Source organism: Pan troglodytes, chromosome 2 (genome assembly GCF_028858775.2).
Source record: "Pan troglodytes isolate AG18354 chromosome 2, NHGRI_mPanTro3-v2.0_pri, whole genome shotgun sequence".
In the NCBI taxonomy this organism is placed as follows: domain Eukaryota; kingdom Metazoa; phylum Chordata; class Mammalia; order Primates; family Hominidae; genus Pan; species Pan troglodytes.
This window is the reverse complement of record NC_086015.1, coordinates 82,444,319-82,470,341: the sequence shown is the minus strand read 5'-3', so window position 1 is coordinate 82,470,341 and position 26,023 is coordinate 82,444,319. Positions and strand designations below refer to the sequence as shown.

The following is a 26,023-nucleotide window of genomic DNA, read 5'->3' as shown; positions in this document are numbered from 1 at the left end:
AGAGTGTATATGTGTATGTGAAGATGTGTGTGTGTGTGTGTGTCCAAACACATCCATTTATCTACTCTGATTATCAATATAAAAATCAAACCATAAAAACCTGTTGTTTTTGTCTATTAGGTATCACAATGGAATTGCACAATCTGGCACAATTAACTATTCTGTTCAGGGCCTTCCTATTGTGGCAGGTCAGGTTTCTGGAACATTGTCAGAGCTGGGACAGAAGGCTTTAACAACACCTGCTGGTGCTGTGAACAAAAGCTTATTGGGTTTATACAGTGTTTTTCATCACAGGGTATCAGTTAGCCTCAAAGAGGAATACAGAGCTTCTATTCACAGCTCAGGAGAATGCTTTTCTTTTCAAAGCCCAGCGTGTGACTCACCTATATTCAATGTCATATGGACCACCCTCCTCTTCAATCCTGGAAGGGCCAGAAAAAGTGATTTGCTATGTGACATCTCCAAATTCCCTTTGCCCATTTTGTAAGTGTGAGAGATAGTTCTATAGAATCACATCTGGAAGGGATTGTCAAATGTGCAATGTGACTGAGTCCAAAAATTAGTTTCGTTTAGAAATATATTAGACAGTTCTTATTCAGTGAAGATAAGGACAAGCAGTGGTGCAAGCCAAATGGAACTATTTAGGGAGAGCATATAGCTGTTTCTCTGGAGAAGCTATATTTTTAGCAGCACAGCCCTCAGAAAACATGATTATTATCTTGACAAAATAGCCTCATTTTCTTTACAAGGATCTTCATGGACGACTGACTGACTGGCTTATTAATTGAGTGTGTGGTATGGGGTTTGTGTGTGTGTGTGTGTGTGTGTGTGTGTGTGTGTTTAGATTTCTGATCTCTCTAAGGGTAGTTCTTCCAGGCAGCTAGTGAACCAGACTGTTCCTAATTCCTCGTCATCGCATTGATTTCCCTCACCTCAGAAATGTCCAAATCTATTCTATGTATCGTGGTAGTGTTGTGTAAAATGCAACCCGACAGGAATATTTAAAATTTGCAGAGCTGTACCATGGGAACTGCGGTGACTTGTGCAGGCTGCTGGCATTGCCATGTGCAGAGCCTGGCTTCTTAAACTCATGTTGAGAACATGGAGGACTCAGGCCCTGCAGGTAGACTCCTGTTAGTTCCCGTCGGACCATTCCAATACAAACAAACAAATAAACAAGAGCCTGGCAATGAGAAGAGAAACAACAGCCCTGGCAGTTTGGTATTGCTGGAGCACACACACAGCTGCTTAGGCTTTGTTTCACAGTACAGAGTAAATCTCAGGAAATTTCCTCATAAAAGACAAAGAACTAGCGAGGGGGAGTCTTAAATAAGAGAAACAGACTCTGAGAGGTGTCAGTATAAGTGGTTTCGAACAAAGGAAAATGAAACAATGTTCACCTTAAGAATCTGAATTATCTCTTGTTTTCCTAATTGAGTAAATGGAAAAAAAAAAGAGACAAGAATAAAAAAGTAAGTACTTAAGTAAGTTTATAGAAAAGATGAAGTTCTGAAACCATGAATATTGGGAGAGATGAGAGTGAAAAGAGAAATTTTAATTTGGCATTCACTAATCTGAAATTATGTCTATAAAATGCTACCATTTTCTGTAAATGATGACAATTTTTTTCTTTCATTTTATGAATAGTTCCCAGAAAATTAATTATTTAATGCATACATTTAATGCACATAAGTGTCCATTATGCACAAGATACTTCATTGCAGTGGTATATATTATTAAGGCCCTCCTGTAATTCAAACAGAACCTTAGAATTTGTATAATAATAGTTGTGGGCCTAATTCTATCATGAGTTACTGTGGGCTTTGAATAAATTACCTTGAGAAAAGGATGGACAAAATTACCTTGGATGTTCTTTTCAGCTTTAGAGTCAGATAATTTCTGAAAGTAAATGGTGGCCTCACAGCGAATCTTGATTCTACTCTCCACCACACAGTGTCTGTATTCACTCTTCTGTTTGAAACATACCTAATCTATCAATCTTTTCAGTCCCTTCTGATACTTTCACACCCAATAATATTATCTGGTTTCTATTGTCACCCTCTTCCCCTGAAAGTCTTCCTAATGGATGTGAGATGAGAAGGATTGCGAAGTCAGCGCATGTACAATATTGAAACGAGGTAGAAAATAACAATGTGAATATTCCATCAGTGGCATCTCAGCGGTGTCTTGTTCATACTCGTTTATTTTAGAAATATATCTGCAAACCAGAATATTTTATAAACTCTGTATATTTGGGATACATTTCTGTTATATATTGTATACTGTATAATACATATTTCTCAAGATAAGGTACAATGGATGTTTATACAGTAGCTGATTGTTTATTTTGCGTATCTATGACATGAATTGCTTGGATTAATGATGAAATTTAAACAGCTTAACTCCAAAAGATTAAATGATTGAAACAGCAGATCAGATTCAGCCAGGTCATCTCCTCTATGCTTTCTCCTTTTTTTCTTTCCATGTTATGTATTAGGAAATATGGACCAGTCATGGTGGCCCACTCCTGTATTCCCAGCACTTTGTGAGGCCAAAGTGGGTGGATCACCTGAGGTCAGGAGTACAAGACCAGCCTCGCCAACATGGTGAAACCACGTCTCTACTAAAAATATAAAAATTAGCAGGGTGTGGTGGTGCATGCCTGTAGTCCTAGCTACCTGAGACGCTGAAGCAGAATAATCGCTTGAACCTGGGAGGTAGAGGTTGCAGTGAGCTGAGATCATACCACTGCACTCCAGCTTGGTCCACAGAGCAGGACTCCATCTCAAAACAAAACAAAACAAAAAAACAAAGAAAAAGAAATGGGATATATATCCAATAAACTTGTACAAGATAAATTCAACTCTATAAATATGATATATGGACAAAATACCTAAATTGTCAAGAACTGTCAAAATTCGTGTCATCAGTGAGAATACCATGCCATCATTACTATCCTTCATTAAGATAAAAATGCCCTGTTGTTATCACTAGATTCAGACTCCTGTTGTTATCACAGCCTAGTCACTCGCAAACCCAGTAGGTTGTTGTGCATTATCTCAAATTGTTCTTCAATTTTTTATACCAGTGCATTTTAAAAAACATATGATTATTTTTGGAAAAACATTTTACAGTCATTCTATTGTTTAGATAATTTTGAGTAAACTCCTGGATATAGATTTATTCTTACCACTAATATTTATCTTTTACTTCAAGATGAGAGCTTTGACTTTAAGTTCATAAACGATAAATTTTTTGTTACATTAAGCATAGGGCTTCATGCAAAATAAAGATGATTCAAAATGAATGCAAGTAAAGATTGCTGGGGAAATGTTATGTCCTACATGAGAAACACAAAAGGTTAGTGACCAACATTTTATTCTGTGCTTGTCCTGCTTTAATAGAGCAGATTGTCATCACAGAAATTATTCATCAAATTAAGGAAATATTGTTGGTTTAACAGTTTTAGAGAAGACCAGTCATAAGTGCTAGATGCTGTGTAACGAGAACCACTAAGACATTTTCCTCCCCACAACCCTCACAGGCTGAACACTGAAGATTGATTTATTATCACATAAACCCTGGCACAGATATTTCCCATATTAGTTACATAGATAGCAGTGAGAAACATCAGGTAGAAGATGATTAGATCAAATGATACAGTACATTCTTCTCAGGGAAATAACAAGTGTTCATTAGAGGTAAATGGCCTAATGGCATTGGTGAAGAATTATTTCTTGAGTTATTAGTTTACATTTGGTCTATATTTTTTCTTCTTTAAGCAAGTAACTAGGCAGAAAAGGCCTGAGATGGAATAACACCACCACCACCACCAACAACAACAACAAACAGAGAAAAATACAACTGTAGACAGCTGGAAGAGAGACTTTTGGTAAACTACAAAGAAGCTTTTTCCCACGTGTAGCAGAGATTCATGGTGACAGTCTCAGGTGAGATGGCAAGTCCTCAGATAGCCACACGTGGTGTCATTGGGGGTATAGTGCATTTGGAGGCAGAACTCTAGACATAGGGATTGCCAACATTGTAACAAAAATTCACTCCTTAAGCATAGAAGCAGCAGAATCATCAGAAGAGTTCAGCAAGGATAAAGAACCTTGTACTGATAACAATGTAGAAAGGTGAATCCCCATTGAAGGGGGTAGGATGGCTGCCAGTGTTTTTTGCTATATGAGGCTCAAGAAGCTTTGTACTTGGGGAGGAAACTTTAGTAATGCCTAAGATGGAATTTTATGCTAACCTTTATTTTAAATACATATAAAAAATATGATAAATATAAATGAAAAGCTTGAGTTTATAAACCAAGATTCACATCTGCTGTCATGGCTGATATAGATCAAAAAACCATTTAGTCTGGAGTTGATGAGTGTCTAGAAGAGTTTCATGAAGAAGATATGTCCTGAATTGAAATTAACATACTCATGGAACGGCCTGACAATGTTGGTTTTCAAAATAGAGGCTAAATGCTCCCTTTTGGAAATACAAAATTTATGTTTCATGGACAATTGAAATCAAGATCATAATTATTCATAAAAAGTTCGATAATGCTATTATGCAAAGAGAACAATTCATTTGCTAATCTGCTTTGTATAGCCACAGTCTTAATGTGCTTTGACAAAAATATCTATTATTTAGAAGAAAATCATAATACAGTTATAAGCCACTGAAATTTAAAAGAAACTTAAAAGATGTCTAATCCAACTCAAAACCTGTGCAGAAATCCTCTTAACAACATTCCTGATAGGTAGCATCTCTTTGAACAATATTCCCAATGGATAGCATATCTTGGAATATATCCCTGTCAGGGATATGGAACTTAGAAGTAAGACTAGCAAGTTAATGGAAGTGGACAGACGATCCCAGCATTGCAACTATTTCATACAAACAGAGGCCGGCAGGCAAGGAGAAACTGAATGGCATCACTTGCAAATGTCAGATCACAGACACGTTTTCCATTCTAGCAATCCTCTACCTCTGTATGATCTGTTTTGTTTGGGTCTTTACACTTCCCAGTGAAATTTTGCTATAATCTATAACAATGTGCTCTGGCTTAAAATTTTTTCATTTAAAAGTTCACTTTCTATAAAGTTCTGTTTTATTTCATAAATTTTAAAATTTGAAATTCCAAACAGAAATAATTCAGTGATGAATCACTTATGTTTGGCTTTCTCTATTTGTTCCAGGCTTTTCTCTTTATTTATTTGGTCCATCCTATTAAGTGAGTCACAAATATATCAAAAGAAGGCCATTACCTTTTATGTCTCTTCTAAGTAACCTCGGATTTCCCTACTTATACTAGAAAATATCTTTAAAAATGTATTTCTTTTTTTAATTCTCTAGTGAAAGAACATTATTTTCCAGTTACTATATGTGCATATAATTGGCTTACGTACTCTGACAATTATGTGGCTAATGCATTATTATGTTGGCCTAAAAGTAAGGAGGCTACTCCCTTGTATTTTCACTCTTATGTTGCTACATATATGTGAAGTGAGCCCTGCCTGACAAGTGAGAGAATCTATTGGTCATCATACTGCCTGTACAATCCATTGCATTTGATTAAGGCCAGCCATTCAGATTAAAGACTGGAACCAAGAGGAGCTTTGAAATGCATTTTTTGGATTGGGTGGTGGGTCACAAAGGATACAGGGAAACCAAAGAATAGCTTGGAATGGTGAGAAAATACCTCTCACTCCCCACAGACAGGCAGGCAGCAGGAAGGGAAAAAAGCCAAGAAAAGTGTCTGTGATGTTGTAACAGAGTTTCAGGGCTAGAGGGTAACTGATGTTGGATCAGAGCTTTGAAAACTTTGAAAATAAAGTTGTGAGTTTTTAGCAATTTCTGGAATCATTGTGAGTTTTTAGCAATTTCTGGAATCACTGTGAGTTTTTAGCAATTTCTGGAATCAGCTGCTATTGGCTATTTGTTCATTGAATTTATAGGATTCCTTTCTATTAACTCCAACATTAAAATAATTTCTTATAAATATCTGTAACCACCAACATAAATTCTTGATACTTCAGTATTTTAATATTTTTTGATATTGATTTTTTTTGTCTGTGTGTTCATGGAGAATAAATACCATTTTTCCTGTTGTTGAGAATTGTTCTTTTTCAGGCTTCAAAGTCTGTTTCTTGATCTAGCACCATCTGTCCATCAAATGGAGAACATTAAGATGTAAAAGTTTATCTCCTGTAGTACCTGTCAAAAGGTTATATCCATGTGTCAGAAGATTGTAAACTGCTGTCATTTTTCATACTTCCAATGGCTTAAGGAATTCCTGATTATTGAACACAATCATTCAATGACATTTTAATGACATCGAGTAAAATGCAACATGTTAATATGCTTAGCACAGTGCTCGCAACAAGTGAAAATATTGTCACTGTCATTTTCATTATTTATTAACCAAATGAGAAAACACATGAGGAGAATATTCACACAGTTAATCAGAAAGCAGCAACTTATTTTCACTTGCATACCAGGAAGTTTTGAGAATCATTGGAAAGTAATGACAAGGAATGTTTATTGCTGTTTGGGAGACAGTTATATTATAGTGTAAATAAATTGACTAAATTTGCCATTATGGGTTCTAGGTACAAAAGTTAGCACCATTAGTAGTTAAGGGGACTTTCAAGTGCATCCCCAAGCTGCCGAGCCTGTTTGTTCACTTATGTTCTGTGGAATGCCTCATACGACCATTGTGAAAGGGAACTGAGGAAGTTGAGGAGCTCGGAAAACATTACATGATTTATTTGGTTGAAGATTTTGCCTCAAATTTTAAAGTGCCCAATGATGAAAAATTAGCATCAGTTGAACTCATGTGATCATTACATACCTTTATTTTTAGTTACTTTAGAGGATAATCTAAATTAGAAATTAAGATTTGAGTTTTAATCCACAGCATATAATAAATAAACTTGGAACTAAAAAAAATCAGAAAAACATCAATAAATAATTATACAAGTCCCTCTTAACAACTAAATTCAAAACAGCAATTACCTTTGAAAGCTAAAGAAGCTGGTGTTTTGAGTCAAGGCTTGGAGAGATTTGTCAACCCTAAAAGTAACTAAGTGAAACCCCTTAAGGCTGATGAGGCAGAAATACCGTTGCCAGATAAAATATAGAATACCCAGTCAAATGTGAATTCCAGACAAGCAGCAGAATTTTAGTATATGTCCCGTGTAATATAATTGGAGCATACTGACACTAAAAAAGTGCTTTTGCATTATGCCTCATGCAATATCTGGGACATTCTTATACTAGAAAATTATTCATCAATTATAGGAGTTCAAATTTAGGAATGATCTATCTTTGTTGTTGTTGCTTTTGGTTAAATCTGGTTACCCTTGGCAGAAGGAGATACTGAACATTGAGTGGAATCACTGCATATTCCCAAATGTTTCTTTCTGTCATAAATTCGGGCTATAGTAATGGTCTTTAAAGCATACTCTGAAAAAAAGCCCTATTGTTTTCTCAGGAGAAAGCTGGATCTGGAAGGCTAGGTCTCCAATGCATGTTTTGTTTGTAGTTCACAATGCAGACAAGGCCTCATTGTGCAAAAGCTGCTGTCATCCACCCTATTGATTTCTAGGCCTCATGGTCTTTTGTCCCTTTGCATACACCATTTTTCCTGTCTCCGATTTCCAGAAACATTCACTTCTGCTTGTTCGAATTCTACCTTCATTTCAAGGCCACACTTGCTCATTTGCTCCTGTGGTAGAATGTACAAATAATTATCCCATAGATCAAAACACTTTTGAGAGTGAAAGCAGGTCCCATTGTTACACCAGGAGTATAGGTATAGATTGGAACTCTTTCATTCAAACTAGCATAGATGGTCACCCTCCCTATGACACTTTCCTGATCTCTTCCACACCACCATTGACTCTACCATTGGCAATCTCACTCCACCATGGACTTTTATAGCACTGACTGATTGTCTATAGCAAGTATTTTGCCATTTGGCATACATTACTTCACTTTTATTATTACATACATTACCTTAAATCTTCTTCCATGTGAATATTTGTCTTATTTCTCATTTCAAAATAGAGTGACAATTTTGAAATGCGAGATTATCTTACATTTTCTGCTTACAGAATCTGTCACAGAAAAAACTCCTACAAAGGAGGCACACAATGAATATTTGTTGACTAACGTATTCTTAAACTCCAGATCTACTAACGTATTCTAATAAATATAACAAAATTCATTATTACACAGCTATGGAGACAAGATGGGTTTGATCATATCACAGGGCTTGTTACGGAAAATACTGATATATATGGTCATATGCTGTGACACTGAGGGTCCTAATTTTCATTGTCAGCTTTTTCATGTATCCTATAATACAATAGAAGAGCTTATATTGTTTCCATGTAAGCATGTTTGGGGCTACAATCAACATGCATAAATTTATTTTGTATGTATTTTTATGGCTACTAGTAAACAGTAACTTGCATTTTGGAGTTGATAACTCTTAGTGTGGATACCATACGGAGGAAAGATTAACTTCTGTTATCCTCTTTTGATATTTCTTTCTTCACTTTTAAATACTAAGTTTCTCTTGATGTGTGCTTTTTTGTATTTGAGTATGCATATATGTATGTATATTTCTATAGTCTCAGTCATAAATTTGAGAAAATGAATATAAAAGACTGATGAGATTTTTGTAATGTCCTCTTGTATAGTTAGTATAATTGCCATGAATTTGGCCAGGTGTAGCTAAATGATATTTCAGGCAAATAACTAATAGAAAGCTTTTTACACAGTAATTTCCTGGGTAAGGTTCAACAAAATGAAAACTCATCAGAAGCCCTGCTGGGATTCCATCAGCAAGCATTTATTTGTAGTCGCATGTACACCTGCTTACACAGTAATAATACACTAGTGAGTTAAGTCACTATGCCAATGCAAATTAGCTTTACTTTGAATCTAACACTGGAATCTAGCAGATATTCTTACCAGACAAATGAATTGCCACTAGATGGATAGAATAAACTGGAAAAAATGCTATAGCATTTTTCTGTTCCTCTTGTTGCTTTAGCTTGTGGATACTCTTTTTTTAGAAAACCTTTCCCTCTGTAGCTCCCATCATTTAGATGAAGAATTTGCAGCAATATGCCTTGCTCCATTGGTGCAGCAATACTGAGCAATAAAAGCATGCCATCTGCAATGTGATTTTTCAGCCCAAGAGATACTGTGCTGTTTAATTCAAACTTAAAATCAATCCAGCAAATATTTGTAGAGGACCGACTATGTGGAAGGTATTGTACTAGGTCCTGGAGGTAGAGGGAAGGTGTATAAGACAAGTAGGGATACGACCCACTGCAAGAGACTTCTGATACAGTAATGGAGATAAGATAAACACACGTCTATATGGCAAAGCAGAAAACTGGAAAAGCCACAGGAGAGTCACAAAAAGTACGGGACAGGAGAATAACTGAACCCAAGTCTCTCTAATTGGCAAAGGATGAGTACAGGAGATAGTTCATCAAATTGTCTTAATGCCTGGAAGGATTTAAATATAGTGAGGTGAAGGAGAGGGAAGAAGGGCAGTACTTTAATATAATGGGCACGGCATGAGTAAAAGAAAGAAAGTGGGAAAGCAGAACGCCTGTTTGGGCAAACAGCCAGGAATTCAGTTTAGCTGGAGGATAGTGTGGTTTTTTTTTTATAGTAGCAGCACAAGATTAGCCTGGGAAAGAAGGAGAATTCATAGATCTAATTATCAGACATCTTTTAAGAGTATAAAACATAAAGACACTGCCAGGCTGAGAAGCTAGGCATTCACTCCATAGGTAATGAGGTCTCCCTTATTGAGATTCGTCTGTGTGTGTGTGTGTGTGTGTGTGTGTGTGTGTGTGTCAGTGTTCAGAATGGCATTCAAGATACAACTTTGTAAGAGCCCTTTTGTAATCCAGACTTTATATTTTTCTGCTGGAAATATTCCAGCTGTATTTACCTAAAGAAACATAAAAGACATTTATGCTAGTATTGTCTAAACTTGCTTAATATGTAAAATTAACTCCCCACTTTGTTATTTTATCTCTTCTTCATTGGATGATGTATTAGATTCCTAGGGCTATCATATCAAAGTACTACAAACTGGTTGGATCAAAATAATATAAATGTATTCTCTCTTCATTGTTGTGCCTAAAAGTCCGAAGTAAAAGTGTGGGCAAGGTTAGTTCCTTCTGAGGACTCTGAGAGAGAATATATTCCATGCCTCTCTCTTAGCCCATGTTGATGGCCAACAAACCTTGGCATTCCTTGGCCTGTAGATGTATCACTGTACTCTCTGCCTCCATCGTCATATGGTGTTCTTCCTGTGTCTCTGGGTCTGTGTCCAAATTTCCCTCTTCTTATGAGGACACACATGATATTGGATTAAGACCCACCCTAGTGTCATTCTCTTAACTTGATTAAACATGCAACAGCCTTATTTCCAAATAAGGTCTCATTTATAGGTATTGAGGATTAAGACTTCAAAATATCTTTTTTTTTTTAGGTGAGGGCAAAATTCAACCTATAACAGATGACTATGTTTTTTAATACACCAAATAATTGATATTCTTACAAATGACCCTCAGTTTCTTCATTATATAATAGAGATAATGATACTACCTTCATAAGATTGCTTCATAAGATTCAAGATGTTAGAAGTTTAACATCTTGTGAAAGATCTAGCATAGGCCACAGTTACCTGTGTGATTAAGGTACAATAAATATTAGTAGACTTAATTCAGATAATTATTTCCAGGGGAGCTTTAGAAAAGGATTATTTAATTATATTCTGTACAATTGCTGAAGTACCAAATCTCAATCAGTTTAAAACAAAATCATAAGTATATAGAAGTGGCCAAAAAAAGCACATGACTCCAAGAGAACATTTAGTGGTCCTAGAGCTTTCTTTTACCTTGGGGTATTCCATTAGAAAACCAAAATATAGAAAAATTGTAAAGTTGATGTCCCCCAATCCTGCTTTTCCACTCTGCAATAGTCTTAACTATATTTATACCATAAGGCAATGTTGGATTTTGGCTAATTGCTGAATTTTCTCAACCTGGTTGCTTACGGCTTTCCCCTCTCTTTATATGTATTTTTCTCTCAGTATTAGATGGCTAGGTTTTAATGGTCTAGATAATTACCTGAATTTTCTACCTTTGTTTTTTTTTGCCCTTTGGCACTAGCACATGCAAAGTTAAAATTAACGCAGGGACATCATCTGGCACATTTTTCCAATCTTAAAAAGGTAAATTCCCAAACCTCAATTGAAGTATTTCTATTTTAGCCTGAATTTTCAAGATGATTGCCTCCTCATGCCTCCACTTAATTTGGTTTGTATAGATATAATCATGTGAACAAATATGTGTGGATTGGAAGGCTTCTTGACTGTTAGTGAGTTGGGCATTCATAAGGGATTGTATATGGGAATTCTGGAATTTATAATCCTTTTCAGTCTGCCATTAATTAAAAGTGCCCCAGAGACAGATTGAGAGTGACCCAGGGTTAAGGGGCTGGAGGTTAAGCCTTTTAGCTTTGAGTCTCCCGTTTGAATCTGATCTAAGCTGGTAATAAACAAGAACTACTGCTATTTGATATCAGTTTGGTGACCCATGTGAAATGAATTAGTAATCTCAAGCCCGTTCTGGTAGACAGGTGTCCTTACACAGTTGGAGTTGATAGCCTCTGCAAAAGAGTCCAATAACCTAAAAAAAGATGGAAAGCAAAGGACTTCTTAAATATTCTCTTGTCTTGCTAAGATTGTTGTGCAGTAACTTGGAAAAGTACGAAGGCTTAGAATTTCATATGCCCAGCTGGTAAAAGAGCCACGTGAATAAAAAGTGATGAAGGTGGGCTTATAAGACTGAGAGAGTGGGTCAAATGAGAATCAGGTGGTAGGTCTAAGAGAAATTTAATATCCGCAGCTTCTCTTTTCTTCCCCTCTCTTTTCTGTTTGGCTGTCATGGGAATCTGTGTTTGTGGAGGAAACACTGATTGTGTTTGCCCAGGGCAGATGTGTATACTCCCAGCCTTCAAATTTAGCAGTGGCAGGACAGATGGACCTGTGCCTGGGTGGAAAGAAAGGGAATGGTGCTGGTAACTCAGGTAGGAAAAGTAACACCATGACAAGCTGTTGGTTTTGTTTTGTTTTCAGACTTGATGTACCGAATTGAAATAGAAAAACTTTCAGGAAGTTTTGAGGCAGGCTATTCAGAACTTCGCTTGCTCTGATTTTGTTGTTATGTTAATTGGGTCCAGCAGTACCTTCACCCACTTTTTAAATAATGTATATTAAGGTGGTTGTGTGTGTGTTTGTGTATATTGAACTCCAGAAAGGGAAGCCCTGGGAAATTAGAGGAAAGAAATACTCGATCCTTCAATATACCTACATTTTTTTCATAATAATATGAATCATTAGCACAACCTATAGCTTGCTATTTTTAATGATCATTGAAGATACTATAATTTTTTTTAGCAAAAATTACATTTTCTTTCTGAGTCAGGTTTATAGATTATTATTATTTTTTTAAGTCCCAGCTTTATGTGTGCTATATGCCAATGCTGGAGAAGGCATGCTAGTCTTGTTAGCACTTTTTTTCTTTTTTGTTTTTTGAGACAGAGTAATGCGCTGTCACCCAGGCTGTAGTGCAGTGGTGCAATCTGGGATCACTGTAACCTCCGCCTCCCGGGTTCGAGCGATTCTCCCGCCTCAGCCTCCCAAGTAGCTGGGATTACAGGCAGCGCCACCACGCCCAGGTAATTTTTGTATTTTTAGTAGAGACGTGGTTTCACCATGTTGGCCAGAGTACTCTAGATTTCTTGACCTCGTCATCCCCCTGCCTCGGCCTCCCAAAGTGCTGGGATTAGAGGCGTGAGCCACTGCGCCCGGCCTGCACTTTTTTTTTTTTTTTTTTTTTTTTGAGACAGAGTCTCGCTCTGTCGCCCAGGCTGGAGTGCAGTGGCGCGATCTCGGCTCACTGCAAGCTCCGCCTCCCGGGTTCACGCCATTCTCCTGCCTCAGCCTCCCGAGTATCTGGGACTAAAGGCGCCGCCACCACTCCCGGCTAATTTTTTGTATTTTTAGTAGAGACAGGGTTTCACCGTGTTAGCCCGGATGGTCTCGATCTCCTGACCTCGTGATCCGCCCACCTCGGCCTCCCAAAGTGCTGAGATTACAGGCGTGAGCCACCGCGCCCAGCCACCCAGGCTGCACTTTTTATCTTACACAATTTTTCAAAGATAAATTCATCAATATGTGATGGATGCTACCACAAATGCCATGTCTAGCTAAGGTCTAATCAAAGAAAATTTATGAAGAACCTATGAGTCTCTTTTCTTGATTCTCTTTTTCCTTATAATGTCTTACCTTTGGTTTTGATTTCTTTATAACTCATCCAGAACCAAGTTATTTTATCTAAATTTTTATTTATTTGCTTGGTGTTTGCTTTGTGATGCCATTGCAAATAATTTCACATAGATGCTAATGCCTGATTATGGATTAAATATAAAAATTGAACCATATTAAATTGCCTGTATTTGGCCATCAGTTTCATGCTCAAACCAAATCAATTTCATGTGGCTCAGCCTTACGCTTTGAAATTTGCATATAAACAGTGGAATTCCAATGTATGGCTATGATAGGGAATTAGGTTCATGGTAGTCAGCGTCAAAGATATTTTAGGGAATGAAGACCTTTTATTGGGAGCTTCAAACTCCCATCATGAAAGTTATTACTATTACACACAAAAGGGGCCTCTGTCTTTCTTAGAAATGGCATATATGTGGTCCCAAAATATTAAAAAAATAATTGCAATATATAATAATTATTGGTTCACTTGGAGACTTAAATTTTAAACTTGAAATAATACTTGCTATAATGTTATTTCAATGCCATTTTTGGAAAAATTAGTTTTAAAATAAATGATTTGTCATAAGTTGCTGTCTATTAATTATCTCATTAAACTGTCATATTTCCTTTAGTCTTGACAATGCCTTAATATTCCAGGAGACCGTCCAGAAGCTACTGGGATTTTGAAGCTATTTCCAGATAATCAGATATACCAGGTATGGTGTTATCTCCATTTTGAAAACAAGTAAACTCTTGATTAGAGGCTAAGTAACCTGCCCAGGGACCCAGCCAATATGGTCAAAACTGTGTTTCAAACTCAATTCAACGGACTTGACACATATTTCCCTGAACCACAGAGGAAACTGGCTTCTGGTGACATCACATTACATTTTCTGCTTCAAATGCTCTTTATTTTCAGCCAACATAATTAAGACATCACTGAAAATCATATTACAAGCTCTATCTAAAACATATTTTGAGACTGAAGTGGGGAAATGCATTTTCCAAATAACTAAGTTAATCAGAAATGATTTTTGCTTCAATCCTTGCAGTTAGACATTTTTCTGCAAGCTTATTTGCCTGCTCTCCAGCCTTAAATTCCGCAATTGATATATCAACACATACATTCAGGAAATATTTACTGAACATCTACTATGTATCATGTGCCTCACAACTGGGAAGACTAACGATAATTGTAATGTGTTCATGTGAAACATATTATGAAGTGGGAGATAGGTACAACAGTATACTGATTATAATTCGTCTTTTTAATCTGAAGTTCTTTTATATCTCAAGTCTATAATAATCAGAGTTAGTCTCATTATATTAAATATAATGTGTATTCGGTGTAGGAATATGAGCTAAACCTCAAACTTTCTTGGGCATAGCCAGTATGTAACATTTTGGGCTACAAACTTTTTAAAATAATAATTCGATTCTACATTTGAAACTACATTGCTCAAAAGAAGGAGTAGGAGGAGTTTGCAAAGGAGGAGAAAGAAGAAAAAGAGGGGGGGGGAAAGAAAAAACCTTAAGAAATATGTGTTAACCATATAAATATTTGTCAACCCCCAACTATGTGCTAAGTATAGTGCTAGTCCCTGGGTGGTCAGAAAGGAGTTGTATTAGAGTAACAAACAATAACACAAATAATTAAATCAGTGGCAAGTGTGCTGTAATCAAGAAAATGTTAAAAAAAATTTGATAGAGTTAATGAAAATGTGAGAATAAGTAACATAGAGTGAACTAAATGAATGAGGAGCTGATATTTAATCTGAGACCTGAAGAATGAAATATGCAAGGAGAAGGGAATCAAATATGCAAAGCGGTGAAGACATTCTAGGCAGAGGGAACAGCTCGTGCTGAAATTCTGAGGTACAGCCAAGCACAGCATGATGCAGGAATATAAAGAATCTCACAGAAGCTGAAGCTGATACCAGGAAAATGAGAGAGGTTACTGAATTGAAGCAGGTATGAATAGGTACCTTCAATCCAGATATTTTTACTCTACTTTTGCTCCTAGATCTACGGAAAAGTGCTTCACTAAGACCAAGGAGAATGCCCTGGGACTACAATTCCCATGTGTCACTAGAGAATAAGGGAGGCATCAAAAACTAGCCTAGGATTTTTGAGGGGCAGAGTCCAAAACTGAATTCCTTATGACTCTGTAAACAAATACGTGCTTCTTAATGTCTACCCGATAATACGATGTAAGAGGGCTGAATAAAATCTTATGTAATATCACCTATAGTGATATTCCCTGTAAGACAAAACAACATTGAGAGAATAAAATGTATTTTATCCACGCATTATAGAAATCACTTTGCTCACATCCTCAGTTTTAGCCAAGAAAGTAGATTAGCATAAGTCCCATTGGATTTCCTATTAATGCCGTTCCATGAACCATTTAAGAGGAGTTTTAAATTTGATCTCTTCTCTGTTTCCCTGAATACATCTTTCAAAAAAAAAATTATTTTCTAGCCTCATGGACACACACTACCTTTAGGTCAATAAAATTACTTTTCCTAGCCTTTCTTTACTGGGAAAAAAATGTGTTAGCTTACACTGGATTGCTTTTTTAACCATGAAGGTAATTAAGGGTTATATTTTGCAATGGGTTTCCAAAACTGCAATCTCCAAGGACCTATACTTGTAACTGCATTTTCAGTTGCCGATTAGATAAAGAGTGTATCATGCGAATCCACTTTAATGTGCTCAGAGCTACAAGGTAATCCGTTTGTAAATTTGGTGTTGAAGAGTGCTTTGTAGGGTAAATTCACTTTCAATTGTATTTGGCCTATTTGAGCCATGATTTGACTTCTGATACATTGTAACATCTGCATTATAATGAATTATGTTCTCATGTGATTTCAATGTTTAAAATATTTGTAACAGTTAAGATGTTACCTAAGAAGTTCAAATTAAAAAAACAAAATAAGGATTTAATTATAAAATACAACAGCAAATTAAATAATAATTTCAATAGTAAATCAAGGGAAATCTTTCAAGAAACACACATTTTAGGTTTTCTTGTAATAAACCATGTAAATTAAAATTTAACTAGATATAGTGAACATCATTATGCCTTTAATGTTTTGTTGGTAATAATGTAATGTAGTTAGGTCCAAGGGATCCATTCAAATATTTAACAACTTTTGAGCATATAATGCATGCCAGAGAGTAATCTAAAGGATAAGAAAAAGAGATTAATATGAAGTAACCCCTTCCCTCAAAGAGCTGATAGATTTACCAAAAAATAAATTAAACCAAATATTATGGATTTTATGCTGGGAGTATATTCATAGCACAATGAAGTAACAAAAGAAAAATATTAAATATGGAAAGTCCAAAAATGGATTCCATTTATTTATTTATGATGTTTAAAAGCATTAAATAATTCTTTCATGTTTTCATTTAAAACTTTTATGTTAAAGAAACAAAGGACTACTAACATCAATATGAGTACTGAATATGCAGTTAATCTTCCAAAAATCATCATTCATAAAATGAACAGTAGCCAGGTTTCAGGAATACAGATAAAAATGTTATTCAAATGTAAGTGTGTACGTTTTAATTTGAAGATCTAGGATAAAATTATAGTCATCACTTTGTAGCCTATGAAATGAAGAAAATCACTTAACCTCTCTGAACTCCAGTTTTATGATGAATAAATATAAGTATCATTTACTTACCTACTTGTCAGTGTCATCATAAGAAAACTAAGTAAGCTAATGTGTGTGAAGCCCATATAAGAATATTTGAATTCTAGTTAAGTCTATTACAGCATCTAGTCCATTGAGGCATGTTGTGTAATGTAAGTTTGGGCCTCCTTTTACTGTTAACTATGTCATATTCTTCTTTGTATTCTCAGCACCTAAAAACATAACTGCTGCCTAATAAATGTACGTAAAATGCTTGGTGGATATAAAATTAGTCTACTGTTTCTGGTTTCTATATAAGCCTGGATAATGTATCTGAATATTTAATGTTCTTTAGATGAAAGGGAAAGCTTACCATTTGAAAAATATTTGTATTTTCACTGGGAACGTTTAATATGTACATGTAGATATTCAAGTATAGTCTAAATATTTAATTTTTAACTAGCCTTAAGGCTTTGGTTCTTATTTTGAATTCTTAAGCTGATAATACAAAATACTATGATAACTATATATGTTAACCATGCAGAGAGATTCATTGTTAAACTTTCTAATAGAGTAACATTCTTCTAAAAGTTATTCTAAACAAACACACATGCATGCTTAAAAAGTATACTCATATTCTGCATGTTCTTTTTAAATTTTATATTTTCACTAAACATAAATAGTAAACAACATATGTCAACAATTATAATCATCATTTTTTAAAAAGTTGTATAAGATTCTACTTTGTGGATATACCATATTAATAGACAATTTTGTTTCTTATAAGTAATGATTTAAAATAATAATGGATTTCTGCCTTTTATTGCATTATTCCCACTAGCAAATAAATATGTTCCCAATAGCAAAAAAGTTTTATTCACGTAAAAAGTTAATTTTTAAAAATAGTTTATTAAAAATGTTAATGGAGTTAATATTTTAAATTATTGATAAAGAAAATATATGTAAAATATATAACAATAAAATAATAAAAATAATGAATAAATATAATTTATAATATGTAAACATATTTTTAAATATTTTTAAAAAACTATCTTGACCACACCCTTTTCTGCATCCATCATCTGTTTCACACTATAAATTAATATCTAAAAATATTTGTCTACACTATGATCTTAAAACATTTTTTAACAGAATTTTGAAAAACTATATATCCACCCCTTGTATGTTTCAATTGATCTTTAATTTTTTCATTATAAGTGTAAGTATTTGCAAAGATCAAAATATTAGCAAATTAACATTTTAACAGAAAACACCAATAATGAGACATATTGACATCATGTGCCTCTGGATACAACGCTCTGAGAGGGATGCAGCGTCAGTTCTATTAGATTCCTGCCCCAAACGCATAACCTGCATTTAATCAAGGAGAAATATTATAAAAACCCCAATTAGGAAAAAGTTTAGAAAATAACTTTTCTATGTTCTTTAACAGTGTCGAGATAATGGGAGACAAAGAAAGAATGAGGACCTCTCCCAAATTAGATGTAACTAGGAACATGTGCTAACTGAATGCAATGTGTGATCAGGATTTAGATCCTAGACCAGAAAAACAATGAGGCAGATAGAGGGAGCCACTTGAATAATATCTGTTGCTTAGTGTTAAATCAATGCTTAGTTCTAGATTTTTGTTGCATTTGTGGTTATGTATGAGGTTAACATAAAGAAAGCTGAGAGGATACACAAGATTCATATTTGTTATTTTTGCAATATTTGTAATGTCTAAAATGATCATAGAATAAAAAGTTAGAAAATAAATTTTGAATAATTTTAGTTTCAATTAATGTTTGTATACAATTGATTGTAAACTATAAATATATTAGAAACTTTGATAAATATTTTAAGAAGAGTAAAATTATTTGAAATGCAATAAAAGGAAATTCTTTTTCAATGTATGTATTTTCCAGTGAATAGTGTTTAAAACGATGTAGGTTCAAAATCAATTTTTCTCTTTTGTTTTGATTTTGTTGTGGTTTATAAATGCAAGCACTGAAATTTTATATTTAAGTAAGTTAAAGAATGGGAAAAGAATTTTTTAAAATCAATGAGAATTTATAAACTTTTTATTTTTATGTCCAATATAAAAAAGTATTTGTTATAAAAAGTATTTTTTTATAAATTAATAGCTGACAACTTTATCTGATTCTCCTTAAACTTGCCTAAAAACAAATAACTCAAAACATTACATTTGGATCATTCACTTTCTCATTTTGGGGAAAAAATATGAAAAATATTTTATTGAAATATATCAAATTACTGATAATTTTTTAAAAAACTAGAGACAGTGTTTAAATCAACATAATCAGAAAGTGCTAGGAGAATTAAAATGTTATTAATTTCTAAACACCAGCAGTATTTGTTTTTAATAAAATACTTTTATTGCATGTCTTAAAATATTTTTAAATCTTGAAACTTCAGATTTAACTAATTCAATTATGGAGAAATATCTACAATATAACATACTTCCTAAAGCTGGTTTTCATTGTCAAAACAATCAACCAGATCAGACTTACTTTCTGCCAGGACAAAGCAAACATATACAAGCAAACAAACATGGAATTTCTCAATTACATTATTGAAAATTTCAAGGAATATTATTAAAAAATTAAATTAAGGATTGAAAACATTCTATAGAATAGGTTACTAAAGGCAATTGATATAATGTAATTAACTAATGAATGTTTATTACTAGTTTTAAAACAAGTTATAATAATTTAATGTTATATGTGAAACTATATCTTTCAGTTATTTAGTAGGCAAAAGTATGATAAATAATATTTTTTATGAATATATGTACATTTATATTTTGAATTCCAGTTTTCAGTTTTGGGGGAATAGTTAATCATGTATAAAGTTCAGAAATATCTCCATCAGTTTCATTAAATACTGTAGCAATCTTTTCCTGCTTATTTAATGAAAATAAAAATATTAATAAAAGTTATTTATTATCAGCTACCATGTAATTTTAATTTTCAGTTATAAGAAGTGAAAAAACTAGAATTTTATAGATTAAGTAAGATGACTATTGACTGTGATTGCAATAAATATATAATTGATAAAACAGGTTGAAACCTCTGTATTGAGTAGAACATACGTAACCTAAAAAGATCTCAGTAAAATTTTTCTATAAATTTTTATCTATTATAAATGAACATTTTTTGCCTTTTATTGTTTAGTGATCTCTATCACTAAATTGCCTGTCAGAAAATGTGTGCCAAGTTTCATATCAAATGTGTGTTAAGTGACAACTTTTCCGATACTGATATTAAAATTATTTTTAAACCTCATCAACTGATAAATATATAATAGTAATGCATTGTCCTACTTTTAAGCTTTTTGATTTTTATGTACATTAGATCTATTTTCCTATGTGTATTTGTCAATTTGATTTACATATATATGATAACTTGCCTGTTTATGTCTCTTGTCCATTTAGTGAGTGGTTTCTTTTGTTTCTTTGTTAATTCTTAGGTCTCTCTTTTTCTCTGTCAGTGTGTTTGTGTGTGTGTGTGTGTGTGTGTGTGTGTGTGTATGTGTATGTGTAGGCTATTAATCCTTTGTTAGTCACGTCTGTTTCAAAAAGTTTCCCCAGTTTTTTCAAAAAACTTTTTATTTAGATATTACTGTGCAACTTGTATTAAAGCAATTCAAGAAACTGTAATTAATTGCTTCTATTAAAGCAATTAAAGAAAGAAGAAAGTTATATGACTAGCTGACTCATGGTTAACTGCTATTTCCATGAATCTCTATTAACATTTGAATTTGTCATCCCAATTTTCTAAATATCAGCAGCCAGTTTTGAGATATAAAAACATTAGTTTGCTGAAGATTTTTAAACTATGTTTCTCTTTGATTCTCTTATGCTCATATAAGGTAAGCAATCTTGAGAAGGCTGAACGCTAATCAACAGTTAAGAAAGTTGAGAAGCAATCAGTTTATATCACAGATTCCTCCAAAGCACAATTATTGGTCTAATCTCACCAGTATTAGGAGACCAAGAAGCTGTTAGGAATCCCTTCCTCCCCCTCCACTCTTCCCAGTCTAACAACTGCTTCTGTTAGAGCCAGCTGAACACCAGGGGTTCATCATTCTCTGGAGTGAGTAACAGAGACACTAAGCACAGCTGAGCACAGAGACACTTTACTGAAAATGATGGATTTTAGTGAAGGTTTATAAACTAAATGTTTTGCTCTCAGTCCTCAACCCCCACACAAATACCACACTAAGCCCCACAGGTAGGATATTTTTGACACTTCTCTAGGGACTGACCAGCCTAAGTGAAAAAACTCTAAAACTAAAATCAGAGATTCTGCACAGAAACAGATCAGAAAAGTCAGTCTACAGTAAAGAACCACACTCAGTCAGCACCCCACAACACAAAGGAAGTTTCCATACATTGTTTTAGTGCTACATTTATAAATATAAGCAGGCTGTCAAGAAACATCAGAAAATTAAGAAGAGAATCTGACCTGAAAGTTTGCCTTAAGGTAGTAGCAGAAAAACAACTTTCAGAAAAGAGAGGCCATGCAATCAGAAACTTGGATAAAATACATTTTTGTTTTTAAATTGAGAGACAAGAAATATTGCATCCAAAAATGAAAACTGTATGAATGAATTACCAGAAAAAATAGCTTTTGGCAATTAAAAATATAAGAGCAAGAATTAAATAACTTTACAGAAGTGATGGAATATAAAGTTGAAGAAATCTACCAGAAAGTAAATTTTTTAAAAAGAGACTGAGAAATTAAAATAAAAAGATAAGAAAATTAAAGAATTAGTCTAGGAGGCCTCATATCTGAATAATATGAGTGTAAGAAAGGGAGCACCAAGAAGAGGAGTAAATTATCAAATTACTAATTCAAGAAGTTCTCATAATTCTGATATGAGTTTTCCAATTAGATGGTCCATTGATTACCTAGTAAAATGTATAAAAATAAACACATGATAAGGCATATCATTGTAAAATTTCAGAACACTGTGGACAAATATTTAAGTCTACGTATTTCCAAATTGGAAAAAGAAATTGGTTTCATACAGAGGATCAAGAAACAGAACAGCATCAAACTGCAATAGTGGCCAACACTGGAAGCTAGAAGACAATGGGATATTGCTCTAAAATTCTGCGAGAACACTAAATTCAATACCTAGTTAAGAAATCAACTAATAATGAGGGCAGTAAAAGATATTTTCGGGCATAAAGGCTATCCAAGAATATGATTTAAATAAGCCCTTTTCCAGAAAGCTAGTGGAAGATTTCTTTCTCTGATACCAAAGAGTAAACTTAGAAAAAGGGACATGGGATCCAGGAAAAAGGAGATTCTACACAGGGAAAGTCTAGAAAATCCCAACATGATGGCGAAGGGACATCCCAAGACCATAGTCACACCTTAGGTGGTGGGAGCAGTGGTGAGAGATTTGTAAAAAGGATCACAAATGATAGAACATTGGTAAAAGAGGATTAAAGTGATAGAACAAGTAATAGATTTGAAGATATTGCAAAAGAATGTATTCAAATTGGTGAGCATTTGAGGTTAAATTGAAAACAATGCAAATGCATAAGACAATCCAATTAAGAGAAAACAAAAAGTTCGACAAAAGAAGTATAACATTTTGCATGGATCAGCTATAAATATATATTTCCCTCCAAGAAAGGCAGACTGCCATATACAGCACCTCATTGCTGTGTCTGGAGTCTTGGAAGCTGGACTACTCTGTGTTCTACAGACAGACCTAGAGAGTTTGGAGGCTCTAGCAGCAGAGCGCAGAAGAAAGATCCTCATGGCTCAGGAGGGAGGGCGTCCTCTGAAAGAGCTTCTGGAGGGAAGCATGGGGACTGGTGAGGGAAAAAAGAGACACCAGCCTAGCCAGCCAGGTCAGTGTAAATCTACCCTGGTGATCACTGGGGTGACAGACGTGGCAGCCAGAGTGCCTTCACATCCAACTATAAATATTCTTAAATGGAGTAAGCTGTTTCAAACACTGAATAATAATTAATAAAAATGAAATCAGCACTATTTGGGGAGAATTTTGTGCCTAAGAGGGGAATGGTGAAAATGTTAAATCCTAAGCTTTTATATATTAAAAAAAAATCAATGGGTAATATCTAATAGAAAATCAAGAGGTACTGATATAATCAATGTTTTTAGAGAAAAAGATAAATATTTTAAAACTTGTTAATAGATATCAAAAACAGGAAACAAGAGAGGCTGAATTCATAAAGGGTATGTCAACTATTTGACTTTTGAAAAAATTCACTGTAATCTTGACAAAATTATGACTTTAAAAAAATAAAACATAATTTCAGTAAGAGCAAGATAAAGATAGTACTGAAAATATAAGAGAGTTGAGGATAATTTCAGGCTGAAGATTTTGGAGGAGGAGAAATACAGAACGATACCAGAATCAAACTGTAGCTTTGATGGTGGATAGCAAAAAGCAAATGCAGTTGAAGCTCCAGGAGCTGAAAAGGTTGAGAAACTGATGACACTGTGTTGGAAAGGTCAACATGCAGAAAATGCCATGAGCTGCTCCATCCTTTTTGGGGGAACGCTAATGAAAAAATCCAAAGGAAAATTCAGTGTGCTGATTGATAGCTCTAACGCCTGAGGGGGGAAGAGAAAGAATCACATGATTTAAAGTTAAGGCAGTGAGGCAAATGAAAGTTGAAAATCGGTACTAAATTGTAAAAACACCTGAACTAGCAGCCTGTTGAAGTATTAAATTCTAGCATTCAAACACATCTTCCCAGGAGTCTGCTCCTCTAACTTGGATGCCCACGAGTTTATGATTCTCAAAAGAAGAGTTCTCAGGGAGAGGGAAGATTTCATCATGGTTTACAAAACAGAAATACAATAAATAAAAGTTGGGTTTCCTTTTCTATCAGGTTTCATACATTTTGTGCTAATATCCTGACTTCTAATGTGGAGACACAGCCAAGAGTGAACATTCCATTAGAATCTCAAACCATACTAAATAGATAATTTGAAATTCTTTGCCTCACTCTTTGTATGCCACATTCATGTTTTTTATCATACTGATTACAATCAGAAGAAAGTATGAGATAAATGCTTGTTTTTTTTATCATGATACATTTGGATAAAAATAATGAAAACTGAATAACTCTCTCACTGTAAAGCTTCATAGAACAGTCCAACTGTTGCAAGAAGAAGGCTACCATAGGTGGATTTTCAGAGTCACTTAACTCTGTGGCTAATGTTTTTGTGGCAGCCATAATATTATGTGGGGAGAAGTTATTTCCATCTTTTCTTTTTATTATTCTTTAGTATTTTAGCAAACGAGTGTAGCAAATTGCCATGGGGCTAGGGGAGAGAAAAGCAGAAAGCAGGATGATGATTTTTAGATTCTATCTTGTTTTTTATCCTGAAAATATAAACCAAAAAAAATGGCTTCAGGAGTCGTTGAGGGAAATCATATATGGAATTCCACTGTGGAAATTTTATAATCACTTCCCTAAAAATAACTACACTTTAATTGCCTATGGAAAAAAATCTACATGCATAAGAACCACTGTGGAAAAAGAAACATTGTGATGAAGAAAACAAAGAGAAATTAAATTCAAATCAGAGTATTTGCTTAATAGCTTAGGCAGTTGCTAATGTTTATATATTACACTGTGAATTATAATGCTTAGATAATGAATTTGTTGCTTTTTGAAAAGTCATGAACATTTCAACTCACAACTTCTCATACTAAACAGATATGCAAATATTGTTAAGATGATTGTCTATTTTACAATAAGGTTAATTTTGGTAAAAGGCACATTAACTCTATAATCATAATAGGGCTAATCAAGGCTGAATTTGATAAAGAAAGCATTGAAGGTAAATGTTAAAGAAAAAAATAGCCAATTTGGATAATTTAGGCCAATGTAATAATTTTTGTTTTTAAATAGAAGGGCTGGATTCTTTTGGCCTGACCTAAAATGAAAAAGGGATAATTTCTTTTCACTTACCTTCTTTTGCAGAATTTATTAAATATATTCTGATTGTGTATTATTATAGACTTGAAGATGGTAAGAAAATCTTGAAAGTATATTATTGCTATCAAGCTAATATTGAATATATATTTTGCTCAGGAAATGTGATAAAACTTCTATGGATTATCTTCGCTTCAGTTCTAATTTATTTCTAAACGTATTTGAAGATGCTTGCATATTATATTCTATAAAGTATTTGAAGATACATGTATATTATATTCAGTACACTAATTAGACGCTAATATTAAATGTTTATTTTTAACATTAGAAACAATTTTAGTTCTTAACAATTTAAAAGTAATCTGCTTAAGACATCGTTCCATCTAAATCTGAATATATGATATATTTCAAACATAGACTCAGAATTTTGAAAAATGAAGTGACTTCTGGTCCCATAGGGTTCTGTCTGCTCATATTTCATAAGAGGGGACTGAGGCTCAGTGAGGTTACATAATTTGACTAAATTCACATAGTTAATTAAATAATTATGCTTTGGAGATATATATTTACATGTCACAAATATAAAATCATTACATGTATTTATAAATGAGAAACAGACTCAAAGTGATAATGTGACTTGTCTTAGGACAGGTAACTAAATGTTGGAAGATCTGAAAATCAATCATGAGTGTGTGTGTGTATATATATATATGTAAATTTTTATTTTAATAGTTTTTTGAGGTACAAGTGGTATTTGGTTAAATGGATGAATTGTAAAGAGGTACATTCTGATATCTGATCTCACCTGTCACTGTAGTAGTGTATATTTCCAGGAATTTATCCATTTCCTATAGATTTTCTAGTTTGTGCATGTAAAGGTGTTCATAGTAGCCTTGAATGATCTTTTGTATTTCTGTGGTATTGGCTATAATAGCGCCCATTTTACTTCTAATTTAGCTTATTTAAATCTTCTCTCTTCTTTTCTTGGTTAATCTTGCTAATGGTCTATCAATTTTATTTATTTTTTCAAAGAATCAGTTTTTCATTTCATTT

The 26,023-nt window shown here is 34.0% G+C and overlaps 1 long non-coding RNA gene across 2 annotated transcripts in view; it reads left to right on the top strand.

Annotated features, from left to right (window-relative positions):
* Positions 1-26,023, top strand: part of LOC104005631 (uncharacterized) — a 209,930-nt gene that overhangs the window by 164,269 nt on the left and 19,638 nt on the right. The window contains exons 4-5 of one of the 2 annotated variants that reach the window (XR_001713442.4): positions 3,783-3,950; positions 14,033-14,091. This is a non-coding gene — a long non-coding RNA (uncharacterized LOC104005631). The remainder of the gene's footprint in view (positions 1-3,782; positions 3,951-14,032; positions 14,092-26,023) is intronic. The other variant, XR_001713444.4, reaches the window with a different exon arrangement.